This window comes from Ochotona princeps, chromosome 25 (genome assembly GCF_030435755.1).
Source record: "Ochotona princeps isolate mOchPri1 chromosome 25, mOchPri1.hap1, whole genome shotgun sequence".
NCBI classification, from domain to species: domain Eukaryota; kingdom Metazoa; phylum Chordata; class Mammalia; order Lagomorpha; family Ochotonidae; genus Ochotona; species Ochotona princeps.
The window spans coordinates 26,385,267-26,405,886 of NC_080856.1; the positions used below are offsets into that span (position 1 = coordinate 26,385,267).

The 20,620-nt window shown below is 45.0% G+C and overlaps 1 protein-coding gene across 2 annotated transcripts in view; it reads right to left on the reverse strand.

Annotated features, from left to right (window-relative positions):
- The window catches only part of CNTNAP2 (contactin associated protein 2), a 1,058,280-nt gene that overhangs the window by 22,037 nt on the left and 1,015,623 nt on the right, over positions 1–20,620 (reverse strand). The window lies entirely within an intron of this gene.

The following is a 20,620-nucleotide window of genomic DNA, read 5'->3' on the forward strand; positions in this document are numbered from 1 at the left end:
ATGATACTTTTTTTTTTTTTCTAACGGAAGTCACGTAAGTCTCAATTTCTTTGAAGAATGTTATGTTTTTATATTCATGTGGATTTTTGGCATCTCTAATGCCAGACTTCATAGAGATGGCATGGAGAGGTTTCAAAAAAAAATCTTTTAATGGCTATTAGAGAATTCTTTAAGACCTCATTTCATTATCACCTTAGCCAACAACATGGTTTTCAGAAATGCAGTGAACTGACGTCAAAGCTTTGCCAACAGCATTTAAAGCATCAGTGAGTCTTGTGACTGGAATAGGATGCCTTTCACAAGAGCACTTACAAAGAGTAGCAGAACTACCACTTAAGCACATTCAAATTTATTACGCATTAACCAGGTTAATCTCTAACATGGATTATACTGGTCTCATATGGAACTCCGATACTAAGAATTTGCTGCAGGAAACGCCTCTCTGTGAGGAGATGTTCCGGTCAAGGCATTGTTTGGAAGAAACCTTTTAAAGAATGCAAATTGCAAAAATGCAGTAAGTCACTTCTGGAATTCTCAACCCACAGCTAGCACTTTAATGCTCTGCTTGCCCAGTGACAAGGATTAGAGAAAAGAACCCTCAGGGGGACATGCTTAACACGAGGGCTCCTGACGGTGTGTCTCAGGAGGTACGGCTCGGGCCTCCGTGTCCTTTCTGTGGCTGAACAGCAACTAGAGCTTTGAGCTTAAATTCACAATGTAGTCCATGTATCCCATGGGATCTATTCAACAGCTGATTTGGGAAGGGGGGAGAATGATGCTTTTTAGCTTCCTATCTATCTATCTGTCTGTCTATTTTTTTTTCTGCCAAGGGAGAGAAATTATATATATATATAATTGGAGGCAAAAGATTGTGGAACTATGAGATCTAATTTAGGGTTTTGGTAAGTGTGTCTGTGTGTGGCCCTCACCGTACTAGGGGCTGTGGAAGTCACCCTGGGAATCCAGGAACCCCTTCTGGGACTCACCAGTGCTCCCCTAAGACTGGGGGACAATCGGTCCTCAAGCATGGTCTCCACTCAGTTCCTTCCACTGATCGCACTGGAAGCATTTGAGATCATTCACAGATGGGGAGTCCAGTAAGATCTGGTCCTTGGGGAAGGAAGTCATTCCCTCAATTCCCTCCTTTTCCCTCTCCCTTCCTTTGACAGGCAAGGGTGACACAGGCAATTTCCATTTGCTGATTTACCCCGCCTGGGTCAGGCTGAAGCCAAGACCTCCATCCCAGTGTCCCAACCTACCACGTGGGCCATGTTCTGCTGCCTTCTTAGGTGTATTAACACAGAGCTGGACCAGAAGGGCAGCGGGGATTGACCCTGAGCGCTGTTACAGCACGCTGGTGTTGGGTAGCTATTTAATCAGTGTTAGCCTCTGTCAACTGCTTTTCAGTCCTTCAAGGAAGAGTCTCATAATGGCTCAGTTTGGGGCCAGGCTGGCCTCATGACCCTGTGAGTACCCCTTCTTTTTTCCTTTCCAATTTAGACCCTAAAGCTTCAGCATTTTTAAAGTATTGCGTTATATCCAATTTCATTACTACCAATTATTTTTTTTACCACTATCTTCTCACGACTGGTGTTTCGTTTTATAATGTGTTACAAGATGTTCCTTAAACTTTTTAATATACATTTGTGTTTGAATAAATGAGGTGACATATGTATTTAAAGAAAATAAGACACTAACATGAGAAGTCATTGAAAAATGGCAATAACTAAACCATAAATGGAGCAATTGTGGGAGCACAGCTGAGGGGAGACTTGAAGCGCCTCCAGATCCCTGGCTGTTCTGCCTTAGGAACCTCTCTCTCCAGCCCGCGCAGTCTCCCCGCCTCCTCCTCCCCATTGAGAAGCACTCAAGGTCAGCAGGAACAGTCCTTTCCCTTGGATGCTGCTCCTGCTGTCCCTGCCTGAGCAGGTGCCTTCCGCTCCTCTTTGGTTCAGAGGCCTGAATCTGTGCCTTTACTTAGGTATAAAGTGTCCTTGAGATCTGGGACTAAATGGCACCTTTTGTGTTCTCCATAAATGCCAGAAATAATACCCTGCGTAAAGTACTCACCCAGTGACTGCAGATACATAATAAACTTGTCACTCAGGGTCTGGTTGTATGGGATCAATGTAAGTATCATGGAGATTTAGATACAGTTCCCAAAGGCATATGGCCTTGGAAATAGAACAGGAGTAAAAATATTTTTGAGATCCAATAGATTATGCTCCAGCGTTACTTCTGCATTCCCATAAGTTCCAGGGCCTAGAAAACTATGGGCTTACTTTTTACTACATGGTTTTATTGCCCTTAAATTGATGCTTATTCATGCACACTGTCCACCAATATGTAAACCCTCCAAGGCCTCAATCACAGAGCAGTGCTTCCATGGCTCTAAGGAAATAAGCAGGAAATGGTTTTGAAATCAACGGTTTAAATAGTTATTACAAAATAAGAGCAAGGTTGGTGAGTGGTCACGTGCAGTTACAGCGCACCTGACATCAGGGCCCAGGTGCTGCCGGGTTGGCAGCCACTGAGGTGGTTAGGGATAAGCTGCTAGGCCCCTCCTAGGGAGAAGAGTTGTGAGCCAATTCTGTTGGTCACAACTGTCCCATTCTATTCGCTTTTGGCTGTAGTTGTATAGAAAGGACCCTGAATTCATGTTGATCTCAGAGCTAGAAAAGATGACACAAAAATTCACATGGAAACACAGGATACCCCGAATTGCCAGAACTATTTTAAACAGTAAAAAACAAAGCAGGAGAATTCACAATTCCAGATCTCTTTGCAGTGGTGATCAAAGCAGTCTGCTACTGGTGCAGAAACAGGGGGCCAGAGCCAGACAGAACGCAGACCTCAGAAATGAGTTTTCTACATCACGCAGCTACAGCCAACTCATCGGCAACAAGAAAACTCAAAACAATCCAGAGAAAACAAAAGCTGCTGGGGAGACAGTATCTGCTCCTGGCGGTAAGAAACAAGAACACCTGCCTTTCACCTTTGATGAAAATTAGCTCTGATCAAGAATCTAAACTTACACCCAGACACCATCAACATCCCAGAGGAAAATCTGGAGAACACCCTTCACAGAATATGTGTGGGCAAAAACAGAAAAGACACTAAAAACATGGGCAGTTAGAGCCAAAATAAACAAATGGGACTACAAGTGAAGACGCTTCTGGGTTTAAATAGAAACCCAGCCAGCCAGCCAGTTAATAAGGTAAGAAGGCAAACAACAGAATTGAAGATCTTCACTCGCAACACAACAGACAGGGGACTGATACCCAAGATTTACAAAGAGCACCAGGAACCTCAAAGATAGCAAAACAACCAATTCTGTTAAGAAACAGGCAAAGGACTCGAACAAATAGTTCTCAAAAGATGAGATTCATAAGGCTGATACATGAAAAAATGCTCAGGTTCCTTAGCTATTAGGAAAATGGAAGATAAAAACTGCAAAAAGTGGTCCAGAATAGCCTAGTGGCTAAATCCTCACCTTGCATGCAAGGATCTCACATGGGTGCCAGTTCATGTCCCAGCTGTCCCACTTCCCTTCCAGCTTCCTGATTGTGGCTTGGGAAAGCATTCAAGGATGGCCCAAGGCCTTGGACTCTGCAGCTGTGTGGGAGACACGGAAGAAGCTCCAGGCTCCTGGCTTCAGATCAGCTCAGCTCTGGCTGCTGTGGCCGCTTGGGGAGTGAACCAGCAGACAGAAACTCCTCTGTAAATATGCCTTTCCAATAAAAATAAATACTAAAAAAAGATTAGAAAGAAAAAAAAAACTGCATAGATTCTACCTCATTCCAGTGAGAGGCCTACATCCAGAATTCTAACACCACCTGCTGACGTGGATGTGGAGAAAAAGTTAGTCTGTTCCACTGATGTTGGGAGTGTGGGCCAGTGCAGCCACTATGAAACTCAGTATGGAGAATGCTAAGACAACTGAAAGTTGATCCACTGTAGGGCCCAGCTCTGCCACTCCTGGGACTATATCCAAAGAAAATGAAATGTCTATGTGAAACAGACCTGCAACCCTATGTTTATAGCAGCATGATGCACAATCGCAAAGAGATGGAAACAACTCAGGTGCCTCTTAAAAGAGGAGTGGATAAAGCAACTGTGGCACATCTACTCTATGGAATACTACTCAGCCAGTAAAAAGAATGAAAGTCTACCATTTGCTATAAAGTGGTCACAACTAGAAACCATTAGGCTCAGTGAAATAAGCCAATCCCCAAAGCATACATATGTTCTCTTTGATATAAGATAGTCAACACATAAAATACTGTATATATACACACACACACACACACAACAAATACATTTTTCTATATATCCGTATACATGTATTGTGCAGTGGAAACTAACCTACTGTGAAGTAAAGGTACTATGCAGTATGTGTCTACTTCTGAATAAAAGTAGGAGTTCCAGTGAAACTTATAAACATGATACTACAGTTCTTCTAAATTTGTTTATTTTTCTTGAAAATGCAGATTTACATAGAGAAGCAGTGACAGAGGAAAAGATCTTCCATGCACTGATTCACTCCCCAAAAGGCCTTACACTCGGAGCTGAGCCGATTTGGAGCCAGGAGCCAGGAACTTTCTCTAGGTCTCCCACATGGGTACAGGGTTCCAAGGGCTTGTGCCATCTCCACTGCTTTCCCAGGCCACAGCAGGGAACTTGGATCAGCCAGGACACAAACTGGCACCCATATAGAATGCTGGCACTTGCAGGTGGAGGATGGGCTAATTGAGCTATCATACCAGCCCCAATACTAGGTTTTCTACCTTTTCCCTGTACTTACTATGTCATGATATACTTAAATATCAGAAAGTTAAGCTTGCAACTTGTACTAAGGGATTATCCTATTGTGATACTATGGGGAAAAAAATGGCAAGATGAAAAACTTTGGAGAGAGGAGGAGGGATAAATCCTTATACCTACAAAACTATCATGGAAAAATAAATAAGTTTTGGGCCCACCGGCGTGGCCTAGTGGCTAAAGTCCTCACCTTGAACGCCCTGGGATCCCATATGGGCGCCGGTTCTAATCCCGGCAGCTCCACTTCCCATCCAGCTCCCTGCTTGTGGCCTGGGAAAGCAGTCGAGGACGGCCCAATGCATTGGGATCCTGCACCCGCGTGGGAGACCTGGAAGAGGTTCCTGGTTCCTGGCTTCGGATCGGCGCAGCACTGGCCATTGCGGCTCACTTGGGGAGTGAATCATTGGATGGAAGATCTTCCTCTCTGTTTATCTGACTTTGTAATAAAAATAAATCTTTAAAAAAGTGCATAAAAAATAAAGTTTTAATTACTTCAAAACAACAAAAATGGAATTCTGACACCTGCTACAACGTGATCGAACCCAGAAGACACTACGCTAACTGAAATAGGCCAATCACAGACAGAAACACTACATGGGCACATTTACACGAATACCGAAACCCACAGCAGCAGAGACTGAGTGGGAGAGGCTCAGGAGCCAGTACAGACACGATGGCGGAGTGGACAAGAGCCTGGATTGATCAGGGGCGTGCAGGCATGGGGAACACAACATTAGGCACAGCCGTGCGAGTGTGTGAATCCTAAGGGAAGCAGAAGAAACCCAATTTCTCAGATGTAACATGACAAAAATCATGAAAACTAGGCAGGGCAATGCGATGCTGGCCTATGTCAAGCCCTATTCCGAGGGCTACCGTTTGTGATCAGTCATGGCTTACAAAACCGGCTGCCTTTGAAAAGATACCAACCCAAATTAAATCTAGGTACGTAACTGATGCATGTCATTCTGTACTGCAGAATTTTATTAATCTCTTCAAGAAAGACACTGATGAAATTTCATTGTTATAATTGGACATGCTTCTGTGATGAAGGCAGGACTAAAATATGCAGGTGTAATTTAAATAGCTCTTGACCTGAGTCACATGCACTAATACAATTAAGTTACAAAGCAGCAAAATGCTGGGAGAAGCAGATTTTTTTCCTCCCTTTAACACACTAGATCTGCTACACAGACAAGCATAATAGAAACATCTTCACGTGAAGAGATTAGTCTAAAGCATGATCCAGTATTTTGCAAAAAGGTATGCCGTTTCTTTGCTTCAGCTAGTTGAAGATTCTAAGCTTTAGGAAATGCTAAATAGGTAAAAATTGTTACTCTCCTACCTGGAATCTAGTTTGAACACAGAAAACTTGTTAGGATGTCCAGTTACTCTAATTAAGCAACTGTAACTTCACAGTATCAAAAGCACAGAGAGAAGGGTTGTATGCACAATCCCGGACCGTTCCCATCATTCAGAGCACACATCTCAAAGATGGATTTCCTGCCTTCTCCTGCCTTCACGTTGCCAGATGTTAAGATGGCCTGCAAGGTGCCGATGCCCTTCTGCTGTGACCTCAGGTGCCCTGTGCCCAGGCACGGAGTTCACGGCCAAGATGAAAGTCACACAACCTCTCAGCAGAATGCTGTGCCTACCTCTCATCCCAAGGAACAGGGGCTGTGGCTCCCTGCACGAGAAAGGCAGGTTTGGATTTTATCGCCTGAATTCTTAGCAAACAGAAGCCCTGTGCCCTTTGCTACTGCAAGAACAGAATACTGGCCATGTGAGATTCCTGGGAGCTGGAGAGGAACAGACCTGCTTCCTGCTCACTGAGAATTCCTGTGCTTGGGCGTTTTCATTTTAACTGACTCGCAACAGAAATAGACTCTGAAGTACAAAACTGTGAATCTGAAATGTAGTACAGAAAAATGACTTCTCTCGGTGTGCCTGCCTCTTGCTACAACTTTCCTTTTCTGCTTTTTTGGTCTTCGGAAATCCATATTAAACTGTGGCTGCTATCAAAGGAGGGTGAGTCTCCATTTTCAATTGCTTCCTCTGAATTCCTCTTCAATTCAGTGAGGAGCACTCCAGGGAAGACCAGTGTTAGAGGTAACCAAAATGTTGAAAGGTCTAAATATTAGAAATGGTTTGAGTAAGTCAGAAGCAACTTGAATTTAAAGTAAAAAGGAGAAGTTTTTACAAATAACTTGTCCCCCACACTCAGGCTCAGGATGTAAGGGTCAGTGGCCCGAATGAGGGTAAAAATAAATAGCCCCATGCCCTGTATTTCACAGATATGTTACCTATTGCTTTGCATCTGTTACCCCTCAGCTTAGAATAGTTTTTGTCTTGTCATGATGAAGAGAGACTTGAGGCATTTCGCGCGCCTTTAGTCTTGCCTGTATTTGATTGGAGTGTTTCATATTTGCTTTAAATTGATTGGAGTGTTTTTCGCGGGCGCGGGCTTTGCTGTAACGGCCAAACTGGCCTTTAAGAACCTGACTTATCCCTAGCTCGGTGTCTTGCTTCATCCACTGGTCCTGTGTGTCCGTGTGAGAAGCTTGACCCTGGCTAGCCAGCTCAATAAACTCTGCTTGCTGATTGCATCCACATCTGGTTCTTTGCTATCCAACGGTGGGATGATTTTGGACCCTAACACCAGCAGAGGAACACACTGGGCTGCAGGACGAGCTGGGGCACAGGGAGAAGGAGGGAAGCACAGTAGCCTAGTGGCTAAATCCTTGCCTTGCATGCGCTGGTATCCCATATGGATGCCTGTTCTAATCCCAGCAGCCCTGCTTCCCATCCAATTCCCTGCTTGTGGCCTGGGAAAACAGTCAAGGACAGTCCAAAGCCTTGGGACCCTGCACCTGCGTGGGAGACCCAGAAGAGGCTCTTGGCTTCGGATCAGTTCAGCTCTGGCTAATGCAGCTACTTAGAGAGTGAATCAGCGAATGGAAGATGTTCCTTTCTGTCTCTCCTCCTCTCTATATATATCTGATTTTCTATAAATAAATAAATAAATAAATAAATAAACAAATAAACAAATAAATAAATAAATCTTTAAAAAAAAGAAGTGTGCGTTAGGAAAGGTGTGTTAGTAAATTTTTGTTTCTAGATAATATCTACTTGAAAGAGTTGTCTTCCGTTTTTCTCACTTGTATTGTACTTCTATCCCAGAGCTGTACAATGGCCTTACCCAAGACAGCAAGCCTTTGGCTAACGACTGCAATTGCAGGCGAGCCTAAACATCTTACACATCAGAGCACCAGAAGGTGGATGCTGATACAAGGAATGAAAACAGTGCTTTCCTGGGGCCATAGAAACCACCAAGCCCACCTGGGAAGGGAGGGGGGCAGCTGGTTCTAGGGAGCACCTTGAAGCTTCTCTACTTAACACTGGGAAGAATGCCAAACTGATGGCCAGAAGACAGAACCCAAATGCTTTGAAGTTGAACTTGAAGGTCCAGTGGGGCATCATACAAATTTGTAATTTATGACTGTGACCACCCTAAGTGCTACCAAGGAACACAGAGCATAGCACAGGTGTGTCTCCCCTCACGGCTTTTTCTCTGCTGTACCTCCAAAGCCAATTCATTCACGTTCAGACCACAGGAAGAGCAACCACACAGGAAGTAGACGGGCAGAGAGCATCTCAATCTCAGCCAAGCATATCACATCTCTCGTGAGATTTTCAGAGTCCAGACAGATATGCTCGCACCATAGTTTCCTAATTGTAAGAGCAGTATTTTATTTTGATGTACATTTTATTTATTTCAGAGGCACAGACAGGGGAGCTCTCTCATGGATGGGTTTATTCCTCAAATGCCCATGATAGCACAAAGTGGACCAGGGCTGAAGCTGGGAGCTGGGAGTACAAGCAGGTCTCCCACACGGGTGGGAGGAACTGTTACTTGGGCCATCTCACTGCCTCCCGGGGTCTGCACTGGCAGGAAGCTGGAGGCAAGAGCCAGAGTAGAGAGCAAACCCAGATGCTCTGATGTGGAACATGGGCGTCTTTAACTCCTGCTCCCATGTGTTCAGAGGTGAATTTATGGTGCGCTAAATAGTGGGTTCAATTTGAATAATGGATGGAAACTGACTTGAGGGGAGAATGATAATCGTATGACTCCAGGCTAACATATTACTGCTTGGATAAGGATACCAGTGACACATTGACCAGCATGTCCTGTGGCATTCAGTAGAAAGTAACAATTCTATGTGAGAAGACAGGATGCAAGCCAAAGAGACTTTCAGAGGCTGAAATGATGACCTATATCTAAGTAAAGTTTAAGAGAAACAAATAGTAACTTCTGAAGTTGGAAATGCCACCTGATATACCTGTGCCCAGACAAAGGGTATTTTGTTGAATTAGATGTGATTTAGGATTCTTGAGAGATGTAGATGGGGCAAGGGAAGGATGGAATATAGAAGTGGGTTCAAACACTGTACCCTGGAGTGGTCAAGTTAAGGCCAGATTTGGGGGAATAGGGCAGCCAGGGGAGAAGGCTGGGTCCTCAAACCTAATCCTGTGCCTGCTGTGAGGAACAGGGGCAGGTTTCCCGTATTCCACCCCTGTGTCAGACAGAGCCAGGAGATGGGGTGAATTCCCTCAAGAATTAACAGCCCTTGAATTGGGAGGCTGTGATACTGGGAGATGGTATAAGCTTCATTTACTGTTAGACAACTTGGTTGAAAACTGTTAATTACTTTGCAGAAGTTGGATGACATGGAAATGCCTTGGGCTCCAAGCCTGAATAGGCCAGTGTGTGCTTTCTCTGAGTCTTCCCAGAAATTCTCAGGCCTTCCTGGCATTTCTGAAATATGACTGGCACCTTCTAGCAACGTACCAATAAAAAGGAGCAGCAACATTTCTCCCGAGTGCAGTACTTGATCTTTAGCAGTTCTGCTAATATTGAGTCTCGGTTTTCCTTAGGTCTTGGCCTAGATGAATACTTAATAATGATAACGGCTAAAGATTCATTGAGGCATTATCATATGTTGGATGTGTGCTTAATATTCTAAATATGACATTTTAATTTGGATTCGTAAGACAGGTGCAATTTTTTCCCCATTCGGACCGACACCTACTGAAGTAACTTGCTCAGAATCACATTAGCTGAGCAGTGACAGCTCGTGAGTCAATTTGCCTCTGAAATTTGCTCTTAACCATAATTGTAGCATTATGATATTACCTAGCTTCTTGGGCACCAGGGACAGCCTCTCCTAGAAAAAAGGCTTCCTCGTACCCTACCGAATTCTCCATGAGCCTGCAGGTGTTTCTCTGTACCAGGAACCAGCATGATGGTGCAGTGGGGTAAGCAGCCACTTGTGGCACCAGTGCCCCATGAGAGTGCCAGTTCGACTGGGCTACTCTGCTTCCAATTCAGTCCCCAGCTAACGCTCCTGGGAAAGCATCTAAAGATGACCTTGTCACTTTCCCTCTCACACTGCCTTTTAAATCAACCAACCAACCAATCTAAAGCTACTGGTACCTAATCCAGCCACAACTGCACCCCCATCCCTACTGCCAGCTCTTCGAGTCCACTAAGCCTGAAGCTCTACCTCTTTGCACGTGTTAACCACTCCTTACGGGGACAGAGCTTTTCTAAGTCTGAACACAAAAGACAAGGCAAAGAGAAGCCAGGCACTGGTCCTGCATCACCTCTTATTTGCCTAAATGGAGAGACTGTGAAAACTCAGGTGGGGTCGCGGTGTGGCTTTCCATTTTGCTTTTAACAGAAGACAAGGGGCTCTTTCCCAGCTGCTTGCCCCGGGCCCTTATTTGCAGCTCGGGTGGTGCTGGCGGCATGTTTATTTTCCCAGTGGGGCACATCCTAACGTGTTGATGCATCTTCTGTCCCCACTTCTGAAGGTGCAAATTACAGTGGCTGCAGTCTTAAAGGAAATGCATTTTTCCAGCACTGGCATTCATTTTTCTGTCATGCTGTGTGCCTTTTTTTTTGTTTGTTTGTTTTTCAGAGCAGATCAGAGCCTAAAATATTTTAGGAGGCAATTGTGTTAATCTCTCTTCTAAAATGCATTATTCTGAATCCTGGGTACTTTAGGAGAATGTATTTACCTGGAAGACATGTTTTTTGGATGACTGGGGGGTTGAATTCTTTTGGAATGAGCACATTTCAAGTTTTCCAGCTTATTATTTGTGCAGAATGCTCTCAAGCAAAACAAACAAACAAAAACCCAAATCAAGGTTCTGCTATGACATTCACAGGTTCTGGGTGTTTTTGCTTTTGAGTGTTCCTTATGCTATTAAAACATCATAAATGATATAGGATTCCTGTGATGGTTTGTCACAAATATAATGTTTCTTCAGATTTTAAAGTGCAAGTTGCCTTCTGATTTTAAAAGAAATTCAAATATTTTTATGGGACCTCAAACACAGAATGGGCTCCCAGCACTTGCCCACCTAACAGATGTGTCAGCCCATATTTGATGGCTTAGGGCTTTGACTGGGAAGGTTGTTTTATTATGTTGTAGCAGAGCAACAAAATACCCCTGGATTTTGCATTTTTGGGAAAGAGCTGGAGGTCACCTTCCCTTTGGCGTGTCTGCTTTTCCTTTACTCAGGCAGAATAAAAACTGTGTTCCTAGATGCTATACAGGATAGCTCAGTTCTAAAAAAATTGGCTGCAAATAAAAAAAACCACATGACTTCTTTTCACTCCTGAAAAGTCACCTTGGTTATCTCACCCAGCATTCTTTCATTTGTATGTAGTTTTAGAAGTAAAATAATCAGGGCTCAGTGCAGTAGCCCAGCAGCTGAAGTCCTTGCCTCGCCTCCTTCGGGATCCCATAAGGGTACCTATGAGTGTCCTGGTTGCTCCACTTTTCATCCAGCTCTCTGCTTGTACCCTGGGAAAGCAGTGGAGGATGGCACCTGTGAAGAACCCTGCACCTGTGCAGAAGACCCAGAAGAAGCTCGTGGCTCCTGGTTTTAGACTGGCTCAGCTACAGCCATTGTAGCCATTTGGGGAGTGAGCTAAGGGATGGAAGATCTTTCTTCCTCTCTGTAAATCTACCTTTCCAATTAAAAAAAAAAATCTTAAAAAAAAAGATGGCATTTCCTTAGCCATGATGCCATCTATTATCCAGACATATTCTTTTTAATGTTTGGCCTTGGGTGAAAATCTATGAAAAATTGTGCATTTCATTTTTGTCAAGATTGAACAAAATTTGTTCATTTGTTCATTCTCTTATCCATACAAAGATTGATTGAATAACTATTATATATAACAGGTGGCAAGGGTTTAGTACTAAAAAAAGATAGCTTCTATATTGAAGACTACACATTAATATACTGGAAGATAATATTTTGGCAATGTGTTAGTAACATCATTTGTGGAATGGATTACTGAGTGGACTTGCGAAGGAGGAAAGGACTGTTTCATTAGGGAGAGCTCAAAACCCAGGATAGCACTAAGCAAAACATTTATCCTTTTCCTAGCTCTGAAATGCTACTTCATTAAGAACATTCAAGCAGAGAAAAGGATGGGAGGTGGCGGAAGTACTGATTTAGAAGGCAAGGGCAGCGGGCTTTTTGCAAAGGCCACACTGGAGTTCCATGTCCATGAAAGGAGAGCCATGCATTTACCCAGGCAAAGGGACAGCAAGGCACGTGTCCCAGGAGAACACGTGTATGTTTCCTGGCTTCTTCTTGAGAAGCCCATGCTGGGTTTGGGATGAGGATGGATCCTGCTTGCCTAAGCAGAGACTGACTCTCAAGCTCCCCTGTCCATTCAGCCTGAGAATCCTAAGGTGTCCCAGTTGGTAAGACAGCTACGCCTGTCTGTGGGAATGGAGCTAAGACAACACCACACTTCCCTATGCAGGACACGATCCAGATGGAGAAAGCATGGGAAATGGTGGTTCTCACAAGAGAACGTTCCCCCGTGGATAATATAAATAAGCACAGCACCCAGCCCACTGGCTGGACCAGACAGGCGCATGCCGTCACAAGGCTGAACTGTGTCTCAGATGTAATCAGGGAAAGAGGAAGTCAGATTCGATCAAGGTGGGTCCTAATCCAACGACGTCAGTCTTTACAAGAGATAGACACACAGGCAGAAAGCCATGCAGTGACCAAGGCAGGCAGTGAAGTCCTGGTGCCACAAATCTGGAAATGCCAAGGATCGCTAGCAACTTCCAGAAGCTGGAAGGAAAGAGCAGCATCTCCCTATGAGTCCCCAGAAAGGGAGCAACCCTGGCAACCCCTGGATGTCTGGACTTCCAGTGTGGAAGATCGCCCCAGACCCTGCCCTGCTGCCTGAAGGATGTGGCTTAAGCCTAACCTTCCCCATGGGCTACACGTGGAATGTGACTTCCAACATGGCTATGAGGTCAAGGGGAGTATACCTGAACATGACTTCTGACATCACCAGAAGATCTAGGGAGATAGACCTGTCATACAACCAATTACAGCATCTTTGATGGGCGTGGGGTCTGCCGGAAGGCTCCCTCCTTCCCTCCCCTTCCTTACCCTTTAAAACCTGTAACCATTGCATAAATAAAGCGGACATTCCTCACCAGCTTGTCTCCTGATGGTACTTGTGGTAGAAGGCCACTGCCTGCCTTACCCTTGGTGATCTTGGAGCCTGCTGGCAGAATTAAACCCTGAGATTCCAGGATTGTGAGAAAAATGTACTTCTAGGGTTAAAATCCACCCACGTTATGGTGCTTGCGAAGTAAGGTAGACCCTAGAGACTAAGTCATCCCAGGTCCCTGCATAGGAGTCAAGAAAGAGGGGTTGAGGATTCCCCTTCAAAGAAACAGGTTTGAAATGATGGACTTGGTTACTTGTAAGTGCAGGCTTAAACCTCCCTCCCATCAAACCAAGAACATCAAGACAGGTGCTGCGCAGCATGGTAAGACCTGTTACAGAAACGGAAACCACCATTGCAACAGTAGCTGCCCCTGCTTTTTGTGCTTCTGATTTTAACATACGATTCTTTAAACCCTTTAACAATGAATAAAAAAGTTATTCCTATGAGTACTGGCATAGAGACGGGGATCATTCCAGTCTCTGTGCTCACTTGTGTGTGCCTGTGACTCTCCCTCAACCGTATCCATCGCTTCAAAACTCAGTTGACTCAATCTTTCAAGTGCTTATTTTTGAGGTTAGCATCTTACAAAGAGGCTGATCCATTAGTTATAGGGGTTTGCTAGTATCCTTCATGTCAGAGCAGGTGTTAAACCTGGCAGTAGCGATGCCCACATCCTATAATGGAGTGCCTAGGGTTGCTTCCAAGCTTTGGTTCCTAACTTCAATTTTTTTTTGCTGATGCACAGCCTGAAAGGAAGCAGAGAAGGTCAAGTAATAGGACTCTTATCATCCACATAAGACCTGGATCGAATTCCCAGCTCTTGATTTCAACCTGGTCTAGTGTGGCTGCTGTGAGCAGCTGGGGAGTGAATTAGTGGATGGGAGTTCTGTTGACCTCTCTTGTCTGTCTTTCTTGCTCTCAAGGTTCCAAAAAAAAAAAAATCCTCGTGTTCTGCTCAGACTTTTACTGCCTACTTCAAAATTGACATCTTTCGGAGCTTGTTGGGGCCCACGTCTGTCTTCAAATTCCTGATTGGAACAGTGAATCCTTTCACTGCTCTGTGCATGTTTTCTTCAATACCTCGATGCTAGATATTTTCTGAATTTCTTCTCCCCCTCTCCTCTTCCATGTCTAGCAAGCTTGCACACTGAGATACTCAGTGGCACCTTCAGAACAGGTGCTCGGTCTACAGGGGCAAATAACAAAGTGTTATTATTTTAGGGCAAATAACAAAGTGTTATTGCCTGTTGCAAAATATTCCTTGTTGTATCCAGATTAGCTTATTCTATGTCTTCTGTTCATTGTGTGTTTATTTCCCTACTGGTTCTGCAGCCCATGGTAGCCAGCCAACCTGCAGTGCTTGTCATAAGGGTTCATGAGTTTTCATAGAAGCTACTATGAGAAGCCACAACTTCTTTTGATTCCCATTGTTTAGAAAATTTTATTTACCTTACCTGGAGAAGTCCTGGTTGCTGAAACAATTCCATTGTCTACAGAGACAGTATTTCTTAAAAAAAAAAAGAAAAAAAGGTGGGCCCGGCGGCGTAGCTTAGTGGCTAAAGTCCTCACCTTGAACGCCCCGGGATCCCATATGGGCGCCGGTTCTAATCCCGGCAGCCCCACTTCCCATCCAGCTCCCTGCTTGTGGCCTGGGAAAGCAGTCAAGGACGGCCCAAAGCTTTGGGACCCTGCACCCGTGTGGGAGACCCGGAAGAGGTTCCTGGTTCTGAAAATAGTTTGTTTAAAGTAATGGCACATTAAAGGTATTGCATCTGTGCTTTATCTTCAACTGTTTGGATATTTATCTAAAATGAGTAGTATTTTCTTGGGGATGGCATTGTGGCACAGTGGGTTAAGTTTCTACCAGCACACCAGCATCCCATACAAATGCTGCTTGCGTCCATTTCCTGTCTAGCTCCCTGTTGATGTGCTGTGGAAAGTAGAAGATGGTCCAGGTATCTGGGCTCTTGTCACTCATGAGCCAGATGAAACTCAGGGCTCCTGGGTCAGCCTTGTCTCTCCCCCTTTCTCTGTAACTCTGCCTTTCAAATAACAACTAAATAAATAAACCTTTTTTTTTTTTAAAGATTTTATTATTATTGGAAGGACGGATATACAGAGAGGAGGAGAGACAGAGAGGAAGATCTTCCGTCCGATGGTTCACTCCCCAAGTGAGCCGCAACGGGCCGGTGCGTGCCAGTCCGATGCCGGGAACCAGGAACCTCTTCCGGGTCTCCCACACGGGTGCAGGGTCCCAATGCATTGGGCCGTCCTTGACTGCTTTCCCAGGCCACAAGCAGGGAGCTGGATGGGAAGTGGAGCTGCCGGGATTAGAACTGGCGCCCATATGGGATCCCGGGGCGTTCAAGGCGAGGACTTTAGCCACTAAGCCACGCTGCCGGGCCCACCTTTTTTTCTTTTTTTTTTAAGAAATACTGTCTCTGTAGACAATGGAATTCAAGAATGTCCCTTTGTTGATTCTGTTAAAATCTATTCTCCAAAAGAGATCACTAAAATATCCTTGAAAATTAAACAAGTTGAAACTGCCCTACAGTGTTCTGAATGGGCTTCCGTGGGGAAAAAATACTTTCCTCGAAGCAAACTTGCAGAGATTAACTTACATAGTTCAGCCTCTCTAGCAAGGTATCTGTATTTTTAATTTTTCTATTCGGACAATAGCCTACAGGTGAGTGATAGACACAAATGAGGGTCACAGGCAAGGCCCGTTTGAAACAAGAGAAGAATTTCCAAAGCTCATTCTACAAAGGTACATTGGAAAATTTGTAACAGATTCAGCATCTCCATTAGAAGAATCCTTATCTTGGTTTGAGAAGGCAGGCTTTGGGCCAGGGTGCAACTATAGCAAGTGCTTCAGTAGAGCTAAGGGATCTGTATATTTTCCCCATCCATCCCATCCATCCGTTCGCACAGGAGAACAGCAGCACGCATGACTGTTATCACGAGTGCAGGTTCCATGTAGGTGCTATACTGAGCAATTTACATGTGTTAACTTCTAATTCTTGCAGCACCTCTGTGAAACAGGCATTGCTACTCCCTTCAACTTTTGTTACTCTGCTCTAACGCATTTCTGATCATGTGCTTCAAAGCCGAGCATCTGCGAGCAAAGACCCAGAAGGGAAGCTAGTTTTATTTTTGGAAAATTAAACAAAAGTACAGAGGCACTAACTGTGCTTCTAGCAGAGCTGCCTCTCTCTCCAGCAAGCACAACTTTGGAGGTGGAAGAGACCTCCTTGGGTTCCTGATGGCACAGGGACAGGCGGCTTTCTCTCTTACCCATGAGCTGTCCCTTCTCACACACTCAGTTACCGAGTTGTTAAATTTGTTAAATATTTCTCTCCTCTAAGCCTGCCCCACTTCCCTTGTGAATTCTTGCTAGACCAAGCTAGCATTGTCCTTCAATCCAATCAAATAATTGCAAGGTTTGTTTCTGTTTAAGACCCCTTCAGAGACAAAGGAAAGGCTTATGGAGAATAAAATACTGTGCTCCACTTGGTTTCCAGGTTCTAATGGGGAATGTATTGTTCCAGAATCCATATTCCAGCACAACTAAATATCAATCCATGATTATGTAGCTCTCATTGACTGCCTTTCTTCCATTTTGTTTCCACAACATTCAGTAGGCATCCTCAGAGGTACCATGAATTAACTAAAGGATGTGAAAAATGGTGCTCAACTAAGGCTGGGACCTGCCCTGTCCCTGCTGTGTGACCTCAAGGGAAGCTCCCAGGGCTGCAGCCCTCTGGGCTTTCCTGAGCTTCCATAAGCATTTCCAGTCACATTTCACCTCCCTATCCTTGCACCTCCTCTTTCAGCTCCAGAGCATTTCAGCCAACTTGAATTATAATGCCTCAATTTCTCTACCTTTGGAATCTGGGCAGTCCAGTGGTTTGAGATGTAGAGCAGGAGACTCAAGAAGGCAGTGGTTGGTAAGGAGTTCAGAACCTTGGCTGGCTCAGGAGAAAGTGAGAGATCAAAGATAACCTCCCCTTGTGGTTGGATGTAGGGGATGTGGGCAAAAAAGACTACTTCCTGTGCTGACTTTGCCGTTACTTCCAGGTGGCTTTGGTAAGTCACCTGCCCCACCCACAGGGCCAGCTTCTCCTCTGGAGCACAGCAGAGTTGAGTCAGACGAGTTCAGACACACTCCAGCTCTAACATCCTGGGAGACAGAGCCCACACAGGTTCTAATTTGACAGGTACTTTCTAGTTTAAGGAGCTACGGGTTCCCACAAGTAAAGCCAGGTTTGATCTTACTGGATGTTTCTAAAAGACAGCTTTGAGCCCATTTTCTGTGGGACAGAATTCTTGAAATGGGCTCATCTGGTTAATCTGCTCATGCAAAGGATTTCCCCATGTTTTAAAGAGAAGTACACCTACACTGAGTCTTTACTCATTGTCCTCGGATACCCTAAAGCTGTGACTGTGTCACTGTGCCCTGACTCATTCAGATCCTCCCACCCCGCCACCCCACATGCCCCATTTCACATAACATCTCTTCTCCGTTCTCCAAAGAACAGCAAGAGTTCTTTTAGAAAGACAGGTGGGATCACACTATCCCACTGCTTAAAGGCTTCGGTGGCATCCAATTACTCTTGGAATTTAATGTAAACATATTTCAGTGGTTGAAATGGCCCCAAATGAACTGCCTCACACACATTTGTCCAAATTGATTTCCTTTTACTCCTTTCCTGCTCCCGAAGCTGCACCCATACGGGGTTTCCTATTCCTTGGGCAGAAATGCTGCATTTCCTCTAATACTCTTCCCTTCTGATTTGAAACACCGTTTTTCACCGAGCACATCACTCCGCAGATGCAGGTAGCATCCTGTACCGTTAGCTGTCATCCTGAGCCCAGTTCTGCTTGTTGGGGTGTGAGTGGAGAGGGTACGTGCAAATGCTAGTTATCAAGGCCCTAAGACGAGGGAGAAACATTTTTGTTTGAGTCCTGGCTGTCCTGTTTCTGATCCAGCTCCTTACCAATGTGCCTGGGAAAGCAGTGGAAGATGGTAGAAGGCTTGGGGTCCTGCTGCCCACGTCAGAGTGGACAAAGCTTCTGGTTCTTGGCATTGACCCTGCCCAGCTTTGACCACTGTGGATATTTAAGGAGTGAGCCAGCAGATGGAAGATCTCTTTCTCTTTGTAATTCTGGCCTTCAAATAAATAAATCCTTTTAAAAAAAGAATAAAAGTAGTTGTGATCATTATGTTTGTCCATTTGTCATGTATATTCCCCCGCAGAAGGGAAGCTCCCTGAAGGCAGTAGCTTGACCTCTTGTCTACTCAAACTCTCCAATATCTAGAACCATAGTTGGCATGTAGGAGGTTTGGGAATTTAGTAGGTCCTGATGAAGTGAAGGAACGAATATAGCCATAATAGGGGGATCTATATTTCCACTTTTTAAAATTAATTCTTTGATCTGGAAGAAATGAGCTGGGAACATCTCAGTTCAGAGTTGAATAATTCTTCTGAGTGACCTAGTAAATCAGTGGGAAAACACAACGCTACACTTATGGCATGTGTTGTCCACAAAGAGTTAAAGAATAGTCTGTCGGCCAAGGCCAATTCAATAAAACACGCTAGCATCATGACGGGCAGATTTGGCCTGCCCCCTGAGATCCCTCTAATAATTTATGATCAGATGAGGAAAGATTGGCTCTGAAAATAAGACAACCTCTGGAAAAAATTCAGCTGAAGTGCAATCTGTGGTTACAAGCAACTCCTGTCCGAGCCAGCGTATCGATCTTGTTGAGTACAATGACTTGTTGCAGGCAAACATAAATGGGCTAACTAGCTGAGTGGATGGTACGCTCTGTCTACTGCACGCAACCTCGAAGTCATGAGCTTGGCACCACAGGACTTCATCCCCATCTCTCTGCGATGTGGATCAGATGCCACGCTGCCAGAACAGGGAGGGCTGCTGTTTCAGAATTAGAAAACCGATTAGAATTCTGGCCCTGCTGTGCAGAGCTTTGTGGTCTTAGACACATTTCTTAATCTCTTCAAGTCTGTTTTTGCATAGAAACTGGAGATTTTGGTCTCTTTCCCACATTCCCCATACCTAATCCGTCAGCTTGTACTATTAACGGAACCTCTACAATACGTCCCAAATCGGCTCATTTTTGGTTCATTTTCAAGAACCGTCATCTGTGTCAAACGGTCACATCCCTCCACTGCCATCTACGACAGACTCCCTTCTGGCCTCCCTGCCTCTTGTTTCCTCGCCATCCATTATCTACGCAGTGTCCCACATGAAGCATTGCCATGCTCCACTGACTCCCACTCAGCTCAGAATGCAGTTCAGATGATCGGCCGTGGCCTAGCCCAGGAGGCCTGCCAGCACCACGCCACGGCCTCTCCTCTGGCCTCAGCTTTTGCTCTCCTCCTCATTCACCATGATCAGCCACTCCGGGTTTTAGTCTGCCTTTGTTTCTCTTACCCATCCCTGCAAGACCATCCCTCCTGGTGCCCCTGGGCCCTTCGCGGAAGCCTTCGGCGCCTCCCTGACCATGCTCTATCATCCCACTGGTTTCGTTTTTCTCATCATATTTGCCAGTGATTTAAATCATTCATGCATTTATTCATTCATGGTTACTGCTTTTCCTGGCCAGGGTCAGCTTTATAAGCTCAGGGACTTTGAAATCTTTCTTCCCTGAAAACAGAGTCTAAATCTACATGGGAGCAGAGCATTTTTTTTTTTTTTTTTTTGATTGCTCTGCAAGGGGAGAAACGGTTTTGGACTGCAAATGCTTAGAGGGGGAGAGCAGTTGAGTCACTGAAAAGAAACATTTTCAGATACAAGGAGCCCAAGAGTTTTTGCAAGAACACACGAGAGATTTTTCTGAAGTTCACCCAGAGACCAATGCACTACGTAATACAGAAAAGAAAAAGTGGATTTGATGAAGAGTTCAGGAGGACAGCAGCCGGCAGCGCGGAGCTGTGAAGATGCTGTGCAGTGTTGGCACTCCTGGCTTTCCCAGGGAGTCAGGCAGGAGAGCTCAGTCATTACAAACTGCCGTCCACACGCTGGCTTCGCGCATGTCCTCTCCTCTCCTGTGGCTTCCAGCTCCGGCAGGTGAGCGCCTCCCACCTCTCCATCACCACGGACAGGGTGCTCTCCCTCTGGATGGGTGTTGTGTAGTGTTTTTAGAGAGACCACAATTAGGCAAGCCTATCAGTCACTGCAGTATCCTGGGTAATAGGATTTTGAATTGCAAAGACCAAA